Raw genomic sequence first — 17367 nt, 5'->3', positions numbered from 1 at the left:
ATGAAATGAGTCAGAAAGATCAACTGGCAGGCTGATGCAATAGACTAGTCTTGAAGTGATGAAGGTCTGTAAGAGAGGTTGCATAGATGAGAGATGGAGGAAGATGGAGGAAGAATCAGCAGGATTTGGCAACTGATTGGATATGATGGGGTAAAGATAGTAAGGAGTTGAAGATGACTTCAAGTGTGAACCTGGGTGACTAGAAAGATGGTAATAACCTTGATAGTTATAGGGAAATTGGGTAAAAGGCAGGGCTTAGAGAAAAAGGTAATGAGTTCAGTTTTGGAAATATTTTGTGGTGGAAATGTTGAGTATAAGATGTATCCGGGACACTACTTCCAAAATAGAACTCATCTTCCCCTTAACAATCCACTCTCCCCCCATCCTCCCAACACTTTTCACTTTTCTGAACTGTACTATTTCTGTCAAAGGCACCAACATTCCTCTAGTATTCCAAGTTCAGTCTAGGATTTTAAAGCTCTTTATAACCTTGCCTTATCCTACCTTTCCAGTGCCAGTGTGCATTACTCCCACTCCCAAACTGTGCAATACAGTCCAACTGGCTTTCTGATTGCCATACAATGTTCTGCCTTCTATCTCTGCATTTTCATTGGCTGTTCCTCGTTCCTGAAATGTATTTCCTCCTCACCTCTACTTCACAGAACCCACATATACCTTAAAGACATAGCTCAAGTACCACTTTCTCCATGAAGGATTTCTTAATGCACCGCCTCTCCCTCCACTCCCCACCCCCACCTCCACCTCAATTGTTAGTGGCCTCCTTCCCAAACTATTTTTTTATTTTCCATTTATTCTCTTTATATTTACATTATGTATATATTTTATGGTTCCCCTCATAAGCTCCTTGAGAGTAAGGATTTATTCTTCGTATTTGTATCCCCAGTGCCTAGGACAGTGTCTGGCTTAGACCTTAATAATTGCTTAATTGATTGATTCATGACCTTCTCCTTACCTCTAACTTGGCTTTAAAAGCCTTTCTGTTGTCCTTAGCTCTCATGCCTCCCAACAATTCTTGACATTTTAAGTGGCTTATTAGATCTACAAACATTCTTCTGTCTCTAAATTTGCTTAATGTCAATGGGTATTCAATGAAACATTAGAAGAACTATCAAGTTGACTTACAGATTCAAGGGAAAGAGACCATTTCGAGCACTTAGATGCACACACATGTATAAATGTATAGCTTGAATGTATTGCATATACAAGTGTGAATGTGTATATGTGCATATATATCATATCATGTGCCTATATTATATATATATAGTGTATATAGGTATTGTCTATGTTTATGTATATATAATATATATGTACCATGTATATATGCCTATATAAACCCCTACACGTAATGTGTTTTATATATAAAGGTTTATATACAGACACACACATATATTACACATACATACATAATATGAAATAGATAAATAGGACCCAAATTACAGATTAGAGATTAAGGTATTAATTAAATCATGTATTTAGAAGAACTAAACAGAATAAAATACTAATCCTTATTTACTATCCAAGGGTGATATATTTATGAAGAATATACTTAGTAATTATTTCAGATCATTAAGGTACTATTTCTCAACAATATATTGTGATTCTATTGTATATAGTGAAGATAATAAGACATTCCAGACTTCCTGACTTCCTTTTATTAATTTTTATCTGAGAGCTATCAAGTAGAAGTGGTGATAACCATATTGGAAAAAAAAAAGAATGAGGATGATTGAGGACACTACATATTCTTTCTAAAATTAGTAAACAGAGAAAACAAATACATATGTAAATATATATGTGTATATGTATATTTATATGTATATAAATATACATGCACATGTACCTATACAATAGACCTAAAAACAAGTTTATGTATGTGTGCATGTATTTGTGTACATATAGACATGTGTGTGAAGGTATGTATATATAGCCTTCAAGTTCAAATCTTATGAAATCCACTGGAGATTGAGAAAGGGAGAAGGGTATATATGCATTTAAAATATGGTTGATGTGTGAATTGTAATCAAACATATTACTGAACTGCTCAGTGACTAGCTGGATGTAGTTGGAGGGTTGTTAGATCCCCTCCTTTCTCATCTTCAATATATTTTCTTCAATAATTTCTCATCTTTTTTTCCCCTCTTTTCATCTAAAATCTCTTCCTCCTTACTGAATCTTTCCTTATTGTTCTGACTTTTTTTGTCCTAAAAAAAACTTTCCCTCCACCTTAAATCTTCATTCAAGCTTTCATCTCAAATCTCTCTTGTCTTTCACTGCTAAATTTTTAGGAAGTGTCATCTATATTCACTGCCTCTTTCTCAACTACTATTCCCTGCTACTTTTTTCAACATCTACTCATAGTTCAACTGCCTGTTCTACTTTCTCCTCTTATCATTCTACTGAAACTATCTTTTCCATTAGACAGTGGATTTGATAGGGGTACAGTGGATAGGACTTGGAATCAAAAACACTTGAGCTGAAATCCATCCTCAGAGTTTTACTAGCTGTGTAATCTTGGGAAAGTCACTTAACCTTTGCTGCCTCAATTTCCTCAACCATAAAATAAAGACAATAACATCTTTTATCTTACAGGGTTGTTGTGAGGATAAAACAAGATAATATTTATAAAGTGCTTAGCACAGTATTTGGTATATAGAAAGTACTATATAGATACTTAATCCTCTCCATTTTTTCTCCTCCATAATCACTAGATCACTGAATTTCAAGATTCTGTTACATTTCTCAATTCTTAAGTTCTTTGACCTTCCTGAGCAATGTCCTTTGAGACCTTCCCTCATTACTTTTAATCAGCCAAATAATTTTTCTTGAATAAAATTTAATCTTTCTTTGATCCCATCATATGCTATTTTGATTAATATTTATTTTCGTGTATCAGATCTTCTCTATTGTCTGGTAGACTCCTTGTGGAGTATCATCTTTGTACTCTCAATGTTTAGCAAAGTACACATCATAGATACTTAACAAAAATTCATTGAATTGAATTTGATTATTGGGTCCTGGAAAATTCATTAGTGTGTTCTAGAACAGTATAAAGACTGGGAGTCAGAAATCTAGTTCTGCCCATAACTATCTGGGTGACCTTAAGCAAATTATTTTTGCTCTCTGGATTCCATTTCCCAGTCTATAAGATAAAGGTGTGGGATTGATGCTCTGTAAGTCTCCATTTACTTCTCAATTCTAGGGGAAAAAGTTGGGAAAAAACTTAAATACTTTTTGATATTTTAAAGTATCTCCTGAACCATTTAACAGTAACACTCAGTCAGATGAGCAAGAACATGACTTCTTATATTCAGAGATGTAGAAACCATTAAGGTGATGTTAAACATATCTTTGAAATATTTCATTTCCAAAATGTTACAAATTTTGTCATTTTTTTTTTTTTTGGTAGAACGTCTGAGGGATTTAATCAGACATAATGAAGGAAGTAGGTAGTGATACAAAATCAAATAAATCAGGAGGGTGAAATGCAATGAAGCATCTTGGAACAGTTTCAAGTTTTGGTTTCAGGAAGACACAATTAAAATCCTGCCTTTGATATCTATTAGCTGTATAACTATAGGCAACCTTTCAGCTTCAATTGATTAACCTTGAAGAACTTCTTAGCCTCAATTTTCTCATTTCTAAAATATGAGTAATAACAATTTCAAATACTTATACTTATTTTACAAAGATATTGAGAGGCACAAATTAGCCAATAAATATAAATTTTTATATTTCAGTATAAATGTCAATTATCATTGTATAGATAATATTCTTTTAAAAAAATGAAAAGTTCACCTTAGCTTTCTACTCTCCTCTTATAATGTTTCAGAGATATATTTGGAGTAAAACTGAAAAGGTATCATCCTGAGAATATATGGCTTAATAAAAGCAACTCATATTTCTGGTATTCTTTAAAATTGACATAAGTTAATAGTAATAACTTACATTAGTATAATTCTTTGATATTTAATAATAATAACTAGAATTTACATAGTGATTTAAAGTTTATAAAGTAATATCAAAATATTATTTTATTTTATCCTCTCCCAAAGAGGTAAATCCATTATTATCCTATAAGAAGAAATTAAATGACTTGCCCAGAATTTCACAACTGGAAATATCTGAGGCTGTATTTAAATTCATATTTTCCTGACTCCAGATCAGTCCTCCATTCAGTGAACTACCTAGATGCCTTTGCTCATGTCAACTCTGTGAAACAGAATATAAAATTATTATCACTCCCGTTTTACAGATGAGGAAACAATCTTGGAGTAATGAGACAAGTTTTCCAAAGACAGAGTACTACAGATAAGTGATAAAACTGTGATTTGAACCCAGATGATTAAATTACCACTGAAAGAAGTCTTTAAATGAAGTCATTTTATTTCTCTAATACATCTCATTTCATATTACTTTATTGGGAATATAGATGATGAAAATCTAACAGTTGATTTATGACAAAATTCAGTGTTACACAAATTACTATTAGCATAAAGATTTCTACAGGCTCCCACCAATCTAGAGAAGGTTAAGTCTCAGAGAAGTATCTCTTATACATAGAAATTGAGTACTTGGGACTAATCAGCTAGTGGGATTTTACAAGGGCTTCTTGATCCTACTGTTTCTACTATATTCATTCTGATAAGATGCTTCTATAATCAAATAAATAATGAATCACCAAGTATTTATTCAACCTTTACAGTATGCCTGGAGTTGTATCAAAGTTCTGAGGATATAAAGGAAAAGCATAGTGAACTCAAAGAGCTTCCATTTTAATGGGTGTAGGGATACATACAAAATAAATACAGAGGTGAAAGGTAACCTTAGAGAGGAAGACACTAAAGTCTGTAAGGATTGAGGATGGCTTTTTGAAGGAGGTGATATTTGAGTTGAGTCTTAAAAAAAAAAACAAAAAACAAAAAAAAACAGGGTGTTATGAGATTTAGGTAAGCAGAAAGAATATTCCAGGCCTGAAAAGGCCCAGGAATGGGAGATTGACCATAATATATAAGGAACAGCAAATAGGCCATTGTGGCTGGACTACAGATTTCATGGATGAGAATATTGTTTTAAACTAGAAACAAGGGAAGAGACAGGCTGTGCATCTCTCAATAAGCATATAATAAGTTCTTACTATGTGCCAAGTCTACACTGGGTACCAGGTATTCAAAAAGTAAAATAATCCTTACTTGCAAAGAGCTTAAATTTCTATGTGGATGACAAAACACAGATACATATGCATACATGTGGATACACATATCTACACACAAAATATATCATATATAATACAACATAGAATATGATGTAAAAGAACACTTAGAAAATGATAAAGTATGCATACCTTAAATATTTTTCATGGTAGGATTCTTCAGAGTTTTTAAGGTTAAAAAAAAGACAACTATGTTTTTAGGTTGTTGGAAATGTGCCACTAGGGAGAGAATGAATATTAGATATTAGAGAAAGATTGGGATGATAATAATCTATTGGAGAAATAGATGGGAAGGGATGGGATCAAGAAATGCTCTCTTATCATTAGAATAAAGGAGGATGTTGTAGAGCATGTCAAAATGATGTCAGAAAGCAGAGGGGAGAAGAGGGAAGTCTTGGGGAATAGTCTTAATATTTTTTCTGAAGTTTCAGGTGAAGTTCTCAACATACAGGGAATATATTTCATGGAAAGCTTGAGAAAAGCTAAAGAGGGTTTGGCCAGGTTCTATAGTGAGTAGGATAGAGAATCAATTAGTGAAGTTATTAAGAATGCTTTGCAGCAGGGAAGGCAAGTTGAGATTGACTGCAATAATAGTAGATCTAGTTTTTAAAATTTCATCTTCAAATATTAGCAACCCATATATTTTGATATTGTTGACTCCATGGAGATGACAACCACTTAAAGATCTGCTAATCAGTCTTTTTCATACCAGAAGTTAATTTACTATTTTAAAATTCTTTTGTAGTGATGTTGATAAAGAAAAAGAAAGAGAAATGTATTTTAGACTGAGTGACAGGAACCTTAATCAGGCTACGAAATTCTCTTAAGTAATGTTATTTGTTGTTTTAAGCAAATTATAATGCTGCTACAATCTTAGTTCATGTACTTTTATTAAACCTGTGTTATTCAAAAATGTATTCTAAGGAAATTTTACATTGTACTTATATAATATATTGATTGTATCTAGATTATAAGGCTTCCTTATTTTATGAGAATTCATACCAACAAGACCAAGACCTGTTAGACTAATCAAGGATTAAGGGTAATTTAACTGAATCATCCACATGTGTGATTTATCCCTTCTGTACTTATTCTTTTTGAAGTTGAATACTAGATAACCATAATAGTCTCTTGTGTTGGACATGCTATTAAGCCTTAAACTATTCAGAAAAGCAATACATTTTGTAGCAGCAGGTAGCCTCAGATGCAAGAATGAATCTGTATTCTCAATGATGAAGGCAGTTAATTGTACAAATTACAACTCATCATGACTTCTTACCCTTCCTGACCTTTGTCCAGTTTTACCTATAAATTCTACACAGAGAATCAACCCAGCATTTTAGTGTTCTTCATTTAGAACTCTTAATATGTGGGTACCAGCATAACATAAGAGTCTTCCTACATGCCTGGCCCATCTTCTTTTGAAGTCACATCTTTTACCTCACTTTTATACTCAATTCATTGTACATAATATGCTTATAATCTATTTATGTCCTCCTTAGAGTTCTTTATTCTCCTTTGTATGATCCATAATTTTTATTATTTGAAGATATTATAATTTGTGATATACAGTCATATAGCTTTACTAGAATAATGAAGGAAGGAAGAAAGGGAGAAAAGAAGCATGGATTAGGCAACAGTTGTGTTCCAGGCACTGTGCTAAGCACTTTGCAAATTTTATCTTATTTGATCAATAGTGTTATGAAGATGAATTGTTGTGCCAGGAAGAAGTTTGGAAACATTTAAGTGCTGAAATTCCCTTAACACAATCCAGCCTGTTCTTTTTTTTTTTTCTTTTTTAATTCTGGGCATGTCTCATTGTCCATCAGTATTGTCTTTCTAAGATACATATACTGGTTGAACAATACTAAGGATTGTCTAATCAGTTGTATATTGTGTGATAAATTTTTGGTCTACTATCGTTAGTTGAAAATGATACTTTATCACTGTAATTTTGACCGATCTTTTCCATTTTCGTTATCCTCTGTCCAGTTTTATATTTAAATGTTTTGGGGAGGGACTGGTTTATTTGGGTTTCATGCCATGCTTTCCACAAATCCCTCTATTTTCTCAATGTTTTAAAAGACACTACTCACAACTTTTCACATCCTCCATGAAATTTGCAAATAAATTTATTTCCTAGGTTTTTTTTTTTAGGTTTGCCCTAGGCTACCATATATCTGTGGTTGGCAAGGAGATCAATTGTTTGTTGGCTAAGGTTTCTAACTTCTTATGGTTTCTTAATTGTAAGTTATTGCTTTATGTTGGTTAATTTTCTGTAGGAAATGTTATTAGTACATGTAAATTTCTGTTTCATTTCATATTTTTCAGTATCTTGTCAGTATCTTGTTTAAATAGCTCTGGTTGGTATGGTTTTGATTATGTCATACCTTCTTTTTATTCTTCTAATTTCATGTTGGTTTTGATTCTTCTTTAGTAAATTGATGCCCTGATTAAATACTGTTAGTTATTTGGAAATTACTCCCGCATTGGCAACCAATTGTAGCATGTAAAATTTGTTTTATTTTTGTGATGTTATTTGTTGCTTTCCATGTCCATCACCTTTTCACTTTATTCTTGAAGAAAGTATCCATGCCATAGAGGTACAAAACATTTGCAGAGCATCATTTTAAGGGAATGAACTTTAATAAGAGAGATTGAGATATTTTAATTTTAAAATATTGTCATAATATACAAGAAAGATAGGATGGATATTGAATGTTTATTAATTAATAATCTATCATCTATCTATAATATATAATGAAAGAGTTATTAAGAATCACAAAATATCATAGCCAGAATCCAATTCCTTCTTATTACAGATGCTTTAGCCTTGGGAAAATGATTATTCTATTGTCAATAAATTTAAAAGGAGAAACTATGGGGAAATAGGGTGGTAGATACATGAGATTATTCAATCCTTAATACAACAGCTACAATGACAATAATAACTGACATTTATATAGCCCTTTAAAGTTTGCAAGGAGCTTAAGTTAACAGTTAAGTGATATGATGGAAACACTACAGGGTTCAGAGTCAAGAAGACTTGAATTTGAATCTAGCCTCAAAACCGAGATATATGACTGGGCAAATCACTTAATTTTGCCTACCTTAGTTTCCTCTCTGCAAAATGAACATAACTACATCTACTTCTAGGTTTATTGTGAGAATCATATGAGATACTATTTGTAAAGCACTTTAGCATATCAGCACATATTGCTGCTATTGTTGTTGTTCAGCAGTTCAAATATGTCTGACTCTTTGTGACCCCATGGACCATAGCATGTCAATACTGTCCATGGGATTTTCTTGGCAAAAATACTAAAGTGTCTTGCCTTTTCCTTCTCCAAAGGATTAAGGCAAATAGTAGTTAGCTAGCAAGTGTTGGAGGCTGTATTTGAGCTCAGTTATTCATGATTCCATGCCCAGCACCCTATCTACTGAGCCATCTAGCTGCCTCACCTGGCACACAATAGGTGCTTAATAAATGCTTGTTCCTCTCCTCTTCCCTTTCCTGTATTATAATAGGAAAGATAGTATGTACATACATAAATATGTACAACATTATAAAGGAAGCAAATGTAAACATATATAAAGCAGTCAAATGCAAGGTCATTTGATATAGAAGAGTACTTTTAAAGTGTTGAAAGGATCAGGGAGATGGAATGTTGTTATCTGTTTAAATGAGAGGAAGAGAAAAAGAAAGAAGCCCATTGTAGCTGAATCAGTATGAAAGTAATGTTCAGTAAGACAGGAAAGGTAGATTGGGGCCAGGTTGTGCAGAGGCTTTAAAAGCTAAACAGAAAATTTTATATTTTATCCTAGAAATAGTAGGAAGTCAGTGAAGTTGATTGAAGAGAGAGAGAGAGAGAGAATTCTATTTCATTTAAAAATGTGGTTCTGTACTTTAATTTCAATGTGAACATGTTTGAAGTACAGGGACATTAGATTGAATATAACTCTACACTATAAGATGCTAGATGGGGCTGTCCAGTTTTTCCATTGTGCTTTTTCATTCAATTTTTCTACATCCAAGTTTATGTTGGGAAATCATCTGTCTTAGACTGACATAAATCCTATCCTCTCTCAAATCTGCCTTGGAGCAGTAGAGATAGTTCAGTGTTTGGTTTTCAAAGAGCTTTCTTGCCAACAAAGTAAATAGAGGTGGAATGTTACTGAAATTATAACTAAACACCTTTGATACTGTTTAATGGTAAGTTTCTGAGTTGAGTTTGTGGATGCAATAAAAATCTAGGTCTAATATGGCTAGAATAATTAGGACGTTCATGTCAATAGAATCTTAAGAATACTTTGATTGCTTTAGAGAGAAAGAGTGGCTTAATGGGAGAGAGAAATGGATTTAGAGTTAGAAGACTTGGACTCTGGGTTTGGACCACTGAAAAATATTTTCAGCTTGTGATATTAGTTCCTTAATTTCTCTAAGCTTCAGTTTCTTCATTTGTAAAGTGGAGGATAATCTGCTTGGTCCTACCTACCTCATACTATTTTTTTTTGGGGGGGAGGGAAGGAGGGCAAGTAAGGAACAATGATATAGTATACACAAAAGCTCTTGTACATGTAAATTAAGTTGTAACACTAAGTATGTCAACTGACACAAACATTTGTTTAATTTTTGAAAAAATTTTTTTGTTCTATTTATTTTGGATTTTAAAAAATCTCACTATATCAATTAATGGTTCTTGGTTCATCCAGGTATTTTTAAGTTCTGCCCTTTCTAATGTGAAATCAAATGAAAGGTATTCTTATTTTATAACTAGTATACTGTAGCAGAAGGCATTAGACTTTGAATTAGAAAATTTAATTGGTTTAGTGGATCTGATGTTAGATTTGGAGTTGAGAAAATCAAAATCCTGCTAGCTATGTGATTGTGGGCAAATCATTTAACCTCATTAAATGTCTGTTCATTTTTAAATTGTGGATATTTATATCTGTGTATATATATACACACACATATAATATATGTGTACATATATGTGTTTGTTACTCAAGGAATACATTCATGTAAACTATTATTAATATTAACATGAGGTTTAAAGTCACTTATTTCTTATTGCAATGATGTCTTACTTTGCTTCATGGTGCCTGGAGATAACCCTGCATTCTGTAACTCGAAAGGTTGTTGATAGATCCTGTGTATGTTGTCTGAGAATCAGTCTTGCTAAGTACAGAAAGGCTTATGAGGTGATTCATTTTTTAGCTATCATACTTCTCTAAGACTATATGCTAATGCATGCAGGTGTTACGATTACCGTTGGTGGAGGGAGAACCCAGACCTATAGCACTATTTTCACCTTGGTCATTCCATTAGATCCTTACCACAACTCAGGGAAATAGATAGAAGAGGTATTATTTTCTTAATTTCACAGAAGAGGAAACTAATTGTTCTGTTGTTAAATGACTTACTTCTCCAGGTTCATTCAGCTAATAACTCAAGGTATTAGACTCCAAATTCACAGTACTTTCTTCATAAGAAGAAGAAAGACTATGCAGACAGACATAGTAATGCTTTTATTTTATTCACAAAGTTACTACTGAATTTACTGCACCAGTTAACATGCTTTTCTTCAATTTTTTTTTTTTCTGATTAGGTGGAGACTTTGGAATTTTAAAGAAGACAGTCAATAATCATACTCACCTGAATGATGAAACAAATTGCCATGGCTGGAACCAATGATTACTAAATCTTAACTATCAGCAGTCAGGTAAGCGGAATCAGATGTTTTCATACACAGTCTTAGAATTTATTTTATTTCCACTTTTAAGGTATACATGGAACTCCAAAGCTAATTATTTTAACTTTCTCACTGGTTCTTGAAGACCCTCCATGATATATCATCCAAAAAGAAGATATTTATCTTCTTCAGGCTTAGCACTCTGTCTGGCACTATGATCTTACCCTGCCTTAATTGCTCTTCCTTTTTAGAACTGATTTCTAACAGATGGTTTATGGGATTCAGGACTCTTAACTAAGAGAAATTTGGTGTAGCTTCTTATTAAAGAAAAAAAGAGGGAAGAGATGACATTATCTTTCAGCACTTTATTATTGCCTATTAGGCAAAAGATTTTGTGATGATGGGAGACTCTACTCAGACATCTCTTAGGATGTTAATACTGCAGGTCATGGGAACTAGAAGATAGATTACAGCAGTTTAAGGGGTAGATCAGCTTTCCCTTGGATCCTAGTAAAGTGAGTTCTGGCTTATTTTCTCATATTGACAGTCATCTTGCAGGACTTGGCCATCTGTTTTCCATGGCATTGGATTTAAGTGTAAGAAAACTCTTATTTGTTCTTGCTTCTATCACTGAACTTACCACATTTTGGTTCAATTACATATAAAATGGAGTTTTTGTGAAAAGGTACATTTTCATGATGAATTTTAATGTTGAACATTTCAGTAAGCTGCGTAAGTCAGCAAAGTGGACACTTTCTGGGAGCAATAGTTTGCATGCTACTAAGTTGTATCAGCCTTCTAAAATGTAAGCATCTTAAAGAAGAGGAAATGAGGCCAAAAGGATACTATTATTCTATAAGTGTCACAGTTACTATACAATACTCAACTCAACTTTGTCCAACAGTTTTTCATTCTTGTGACAATTGTATTTCATCCTGAATCTTGATTTAGTTAGTTTGATAAAAATCACTATAAGCATTTTGTCACTTTAGAGAAGTCAGAAATTGAAATTATGGGGAATCTTTATTTCTGCCTACTTAGGGACATAGCCAATCATTGATTTGAGACAGGTTAATTTTCAATTTTATGATGCCTTTTGGAAACATTTTTAGAATAATTCTTGACTTGTAAGGAAATAATTCAGTTAAGTAAAAAGCCTCAAACTCAAAAGGTTTAAATATATACCACATTAATTTTTGAGAGCTACCATAGGTATTAAAAGATGAAAAATAATGATATCTATCAGTAATATAAATGTTTTCATCTCTGAATTTTTTCAGCTATTTAAAATTGAGGTCTTTTTAAAAAGGACTTTACAAATTAAATCATTTTAATTTTTCCCAAAAGGTGCATTGTAAGGTGAAAACCAAATTTTGAGAGGCATTATAACATGGTGGATAGAGAGATAGGAAGCCTTGAGTTTAATCCTACTTCATACAGATTCTCTGTATATCTATGGGCAAGTCACTCTTAGTTTTCTAATAACTTTAAGAATCCAAATTTTAGAATATGTGCTGACCTATATTGGTAGAGGGAGTTTTCCATGTTAGTGAAATAAAAGATCAGGTTCAAAAATACAAATAATGCAAATTCAGAATAAATGCTACTCAGCAGGAAAATTATAGCCTAGCCCTTTGGCTCATTCAAATGGACAATTTTTATTGAAATAAACATTTTATAAGTGAAACTACATATTCTTGATTCCAATATCATGGCCTTAGGAATCTCTTTAGAAATATGAATTTTATAACCATCTATGCCAGTTATTTACATAGATGTTGTCTCCTCTTTTCAACTGTTTACCATTCAAAGCCCTTCATAACTAGCACTCCTCCTACCTTTCTAGTCTTCTTACACTTTACTGCCATGTATTCTTCAAAGTGACACTGACCTTCTAGTTTTCCATGAAGGAGACAATCCATTTCTAGGCTCTGGACATTTTCTCTGGCTATCCCTCATTCCTAGAATGCTCTCTCTGCTTGCTACTTACACAGCTCTCTTGAAGTCACAATTAAAAGACTATTTTCTCTAGCCCAGCTTTTTAAATTGTGGTTTGTGACTAGATATGGGATCTTGTAACAGAAAGTGGGGAGGTATTTTTGTTTTTGCTTTTTTTTTTTTGTTTTTGTTTTTTTTTTTTGCAAAATTATGATTTATTATCAGTCAGTGTTTAATTTGTATGCCTATTTTTATGCCTACATATCTGGAGTCATTTAAAAACTTCTCAGGTAAAAAGGGGTCTGGAGTGGAAAAATTTATGAAGTCCTGTTTAATAGGAAACCTTTACCAATCCCTTTAATTCTTTAATTAATTAATTAATTTCCCTCTCTTAATGATTTCATTATTATCCTGTACATAGTTTGCTTTGTATATATGTGTTTGTATATTTTTCCCTCCCTTAGAGTGTAAACTATTTGAGGGCAGGAACTGTTTCGCCATTTTATTTTTTTTTGGTCTCCCAATGCTTAGCATAGTGCCTGGCACATAGTAGGTCTTTAATAAATGTTTATGGGCTGATTGACTGTTTTCTAAATACAGTCTGCCATTATTCTTAGATATATCTGCCAAGGGATTCTGGGGATGCTCAATGGTTAGAACAGATTTCTCTGGCAAATGGAAAGTGTTTCTGTGCTACGATTAGGCAGCATTAGAAGTTATGAGATGAGAGGAAAAAACTCTTACAGATATATCCTCAAAGTGATAACTGTTTATAACTGAAGATGTTGTGAAATTTAAATGCTGCTCTTTGTAAAAACTGAAAAAAGTTCTTCACTGGTTTGAATGGAAATGCTCTTTGCTTTCTTTACTTTTTTCTTCAAAAAACTTAGAATAAAACAATATCTTTTTTTATTCTTAATGTAACCAATATAATATTATTTACATAATTCAATAGAGAGAATATTGGACATCTTGAGTTCTAATCCTACCTCAGGCATTTACAAGCTATATGACCCTAGTTAATCTCTTAACCTTTCTGTGTCTTGGTTTCCTCATCTATAAAATGAGGGCTATATGTATGTGTGTATGTATATCAGGTTAGTTTTCTTATTAGTGACATTTCTTTTTTAGACCAATATGTATAGGAGATAGAATAGGGAGGAAAAGTTTGGGAGAATCAGAAACACAAGCTTTCTTTAACCATTTAAAATTTTGCTTCCAATGATTGTTTTTCTTTTTTTTTCTTTTTCTTTTCTATGATAATCATCATATATGTATTTAAAATTTTGCTTCCAATGATTGTTTTTCTTTTTTTTCTTTTTCTTTTCTATGATAATCATCATATGTATACGAAAACCTATGCAACAGAATTGATTAAACCCAAGGTACAAAATAAATTGCAAAATAATGAGGAATAGTAATTGCCATTATAGAAGTTGTAGGAAGAATTCCTCCAGAAAATCAAGGAACAAAGAGATTAGGGAAATAGGTTTTTTTTTTTTTTCCTTTTTTCCCTTAAGTCACATCGTCTGTGATATAGTACAGAATATTTGTCAAATACATTGTTAGAATGGGCACTTAAAGCATATTGTACACTGGACTAATAAATGAGATTATATTAAAGAGTTTGGTTTATAATCTCGATATTAATACATGGTTGTCATTGAATTCTCATTCTTATTCTTCCTTATCCAACCTCCTCCCAAAAACCAAAACTAAACACAAAGTCAGACAAAGAAATAATACATGAAAAGTGCACAAATATGCACACTTTTAAAAGGTGATACTTCAAGCAGCTAGGTGGGGCAATAAATGGAGTATTGGCCTTACACTGAAGAAGGAAATGGGAAACCACTCTAGTATCTTTGTCAAGAAAATCCCATGGACAGTGTGGTTCACAAGGTCACAAGGAATCAGACATGACCAAACTACTAAACAAAGAGATAAGATAGGGACTCAAGCAATGGAAATCTTGAACATGAGGTTCTCTGAACTCTGAATCATGTGACAGAAGGGCCATGAGAAAATAAAATGATGATAGTGGAGATGAAGTCGGAGAGAGAATTGAACAAATGCAAGAATTGGAGAGAGGCCCTGGTGAACAACATACTTAGATTACCAGAACTCCTGTGCTGGAATGGAAGTGTTAGGAGAAGGTCAGTGCTAGTGATTCTGGTGAGGGAGACCTAAATAGAGCTTTGACAGCTGAAGAATTGAAGAGCCTCAATGTGGAAAGGTCCCAGTTTCAAAAGTTAGGACAGCAGTGGCTGTTTTCATTTTGTATAGACTATTTTAAGTGTCATATTAGTAAGCAGAGATATGCTTGAACTTTCATTTGTTATGAAAATGTTTCAGTGAGATTTGTTTCTTCCACAGTTTTTGCTTGCTTAGCAAAGTTGCAAAGTGGTACTGCTAATCTAAAACAAATCCTATTTTTTCTATAGCAACATTTCCAGTATAAGAATAACTAGTTTAAAATGTATAATTTTCTATGAGTATAAACATAAAGAATTTAACTTAATGTATATGTGTGTGTGTGTGTGTGTGTGTGTGTGTGTGTGTATTTTTTACCAGTAGCATTAAAATGTCTCTTGCAGTTCCTTTTCAATTAGGAAAGCCAAATACATTTGAGTATACATGAGTAACTTATTTTACCACGGAAATTTTACAATTTTTGCATCTTCAAGCTCCTTCATTTTTCCTAAGGTGGCTATTTTACTTTTTGTTACCTTCAGCAGAAGGGCTTTCTACATTAAAGAAGCAATAGCATTTTAAACTGTTTTTTAGGATTGTATTTTAGGCCTGCATAGGAGGAAAAGTTGGCACCAGTGTCCAAAATGCATTTTTTCTATTATACTTAGGCTTTATTTTCTCTGCTACCATGGAAATTGAGAGTTGAAGTGTTTCTTTGTCTTTTAAATTAGATAGCTTTACTATTTTCCTGTAGAAAGCTTTGTCCTGATAGTAGGAGCTGATGATGTCATTATCTCTTTGTGAGGGTTAGTAGATTGCTATTTCACTTGTGAAAATGGCCTTTTGCTTTCCAACTAGTATACCATTAACATAGCCTGTCCCTGTTTGCAACCCAGCAATGGCACTTCACAGGCAGTATAGCATCATGAATCTAATTCTTTGTTGACCTGGCTACTGTGATTTTCCTAGTACTATGCCCCACTGCTTAGAATTATACTGTTTTTTAGTCTGTAGTTTGTTTTTCTCGTTGTTCTAGATCTTTGATTTCACTGGGTTTGGGGAAGTACCAGTGAACAAATTGTCTCCCAAATGTAGACATGTAACCTTGTTATGTTTCTTCTGTCTTGCTCCTGGTCTTTCTGCTGAAGCTTGTCTTTCCCATTAGAGCTGAGTTATAGAGGATATCCCATATTCAAGGGGACTGTGGTTCTTGGATCTCACTGTTGAGTCACTTTATTATGTATTATTACACATATATTATATGTGAGTCACATTATAGTGTGAGTCACACACGGGGCACTGACAGGAACCACTCCAAAATATCTGAGGTAAAATCACATCTTATGAATGAATATGAAAGCATTTATAATGTCTTTACTATGTGCAAAGTGCTTTTCTAAGCACTAGAGAATAAAAAAGTAAAATAGCCCCTACCTCAAGGAGCTCACATTCTAATAAGGGAAACTCACATATATACATGGGATCAGCTGAAGCGTCAACAGGACCAAACTATTTCCTTAGGGTACTTCAAATTTATTGCCTGATGCTACTCATTCACATCATACTGTATGACTCTACCTATAGTGATATACCCTATTTGTAGCAGGTGTTTGGGGGGAAGGTAATGTTCTATTGTTATATATGAAAATTTATGTTGTTTTCCTGAAGGTGGACCTGGACTTTAGTGAATCATGCCCCTGGAGGAAGGGGTCATAAAGCATGATTTAGCCATATGAGAAATAGAAGCAGTTTGAGCCAGAAATTAGCTGGAGGACAGACATCTGATATTCAATGACTTTAGGATGAGTCTGTAATCTGAATGTCACCCATGAGATGAGAACCAAGTGAACCTTGTTGATGCTGGCAGGAAAAACAAATAAGTCAGTTTGGGACAATACCCTGTGATGGGAATAACATGAGGAAGTCAGTCTCAGAGGAGAGAATAAAGGCAGAATTATTTTGTAGAGAGGGCATATTTAGGTGACACCGTGGTTAGAGCACTGTACTGGGAATCAAAAACATCAGAGTTCAAATCAATCCTCAATCACTTGCTACCTGGGTGACTTTACATAAGTCACTGAACCCTATTTACCTTAGTTTTCTCATCTGAAAAATGAGCTGGAGAAGGAAATGGCTAACTACTTCAGTATTGTTGCCAAGAAAACCCCAAATGGCATCACAAAAAGTCACTTGTGACAACAGTAACAAAATAAATAACTGGCCTTGAGGTCCCAGGAATCTGGGCTTCTATAGAATAAAGAACCTAGATGCCAAGGATAGAGCCAGATATTCCAGGTCAACTAGGAGATATGA

The 17367-nt window shown here is 33.3% G+C and overlaps 1 protein-coding gene across 4 annotated transcripts in view; it reads left to right on the top strand.

Moving 5' to 3' along the window:
• Positions 1-17367, top strand: part of HIVEP2 (HIVEP zinc finger 2) — a 270178-nt gene that overhangs the window by 153386 nt on the left and 99425 nt on the right. For all 4 annotated transcript variants that reach the window (XM_051997870.1, XM_051997869.1, XM_051997871.1 and 1 more), the window contains one exon: positions 10840-10953. The gene's annotated coding sequence lies outside the window, so the exon portion shown is untranslated. The remainder of the gene's footprint in view (positions 1-10839; positions 10954-17367) is intronic.

Source organism: Antechinus flavipes, chromosome 4 (genome assembly GCF_016432865.1).
Source record: "Antechinus flavipes isolate AdamAnt ecotype Samford, QLD, Australia chromosome 4, AdamAnt_v2, whole genome shotgun sequence".
NCBI classification, from domain to species: domain Eukaryota; kingdom Metazoa; phylum Chordata; class Mammalia; order Dasyuromorphia; family Dasyuridae; genus Antechinus; species Antechinus flavipes.
The sequence above is the reverse complement of the archived record's forward strand: the minus strand, read 5'-3'. Positions and strand labels throughout refer to the sequence as shown.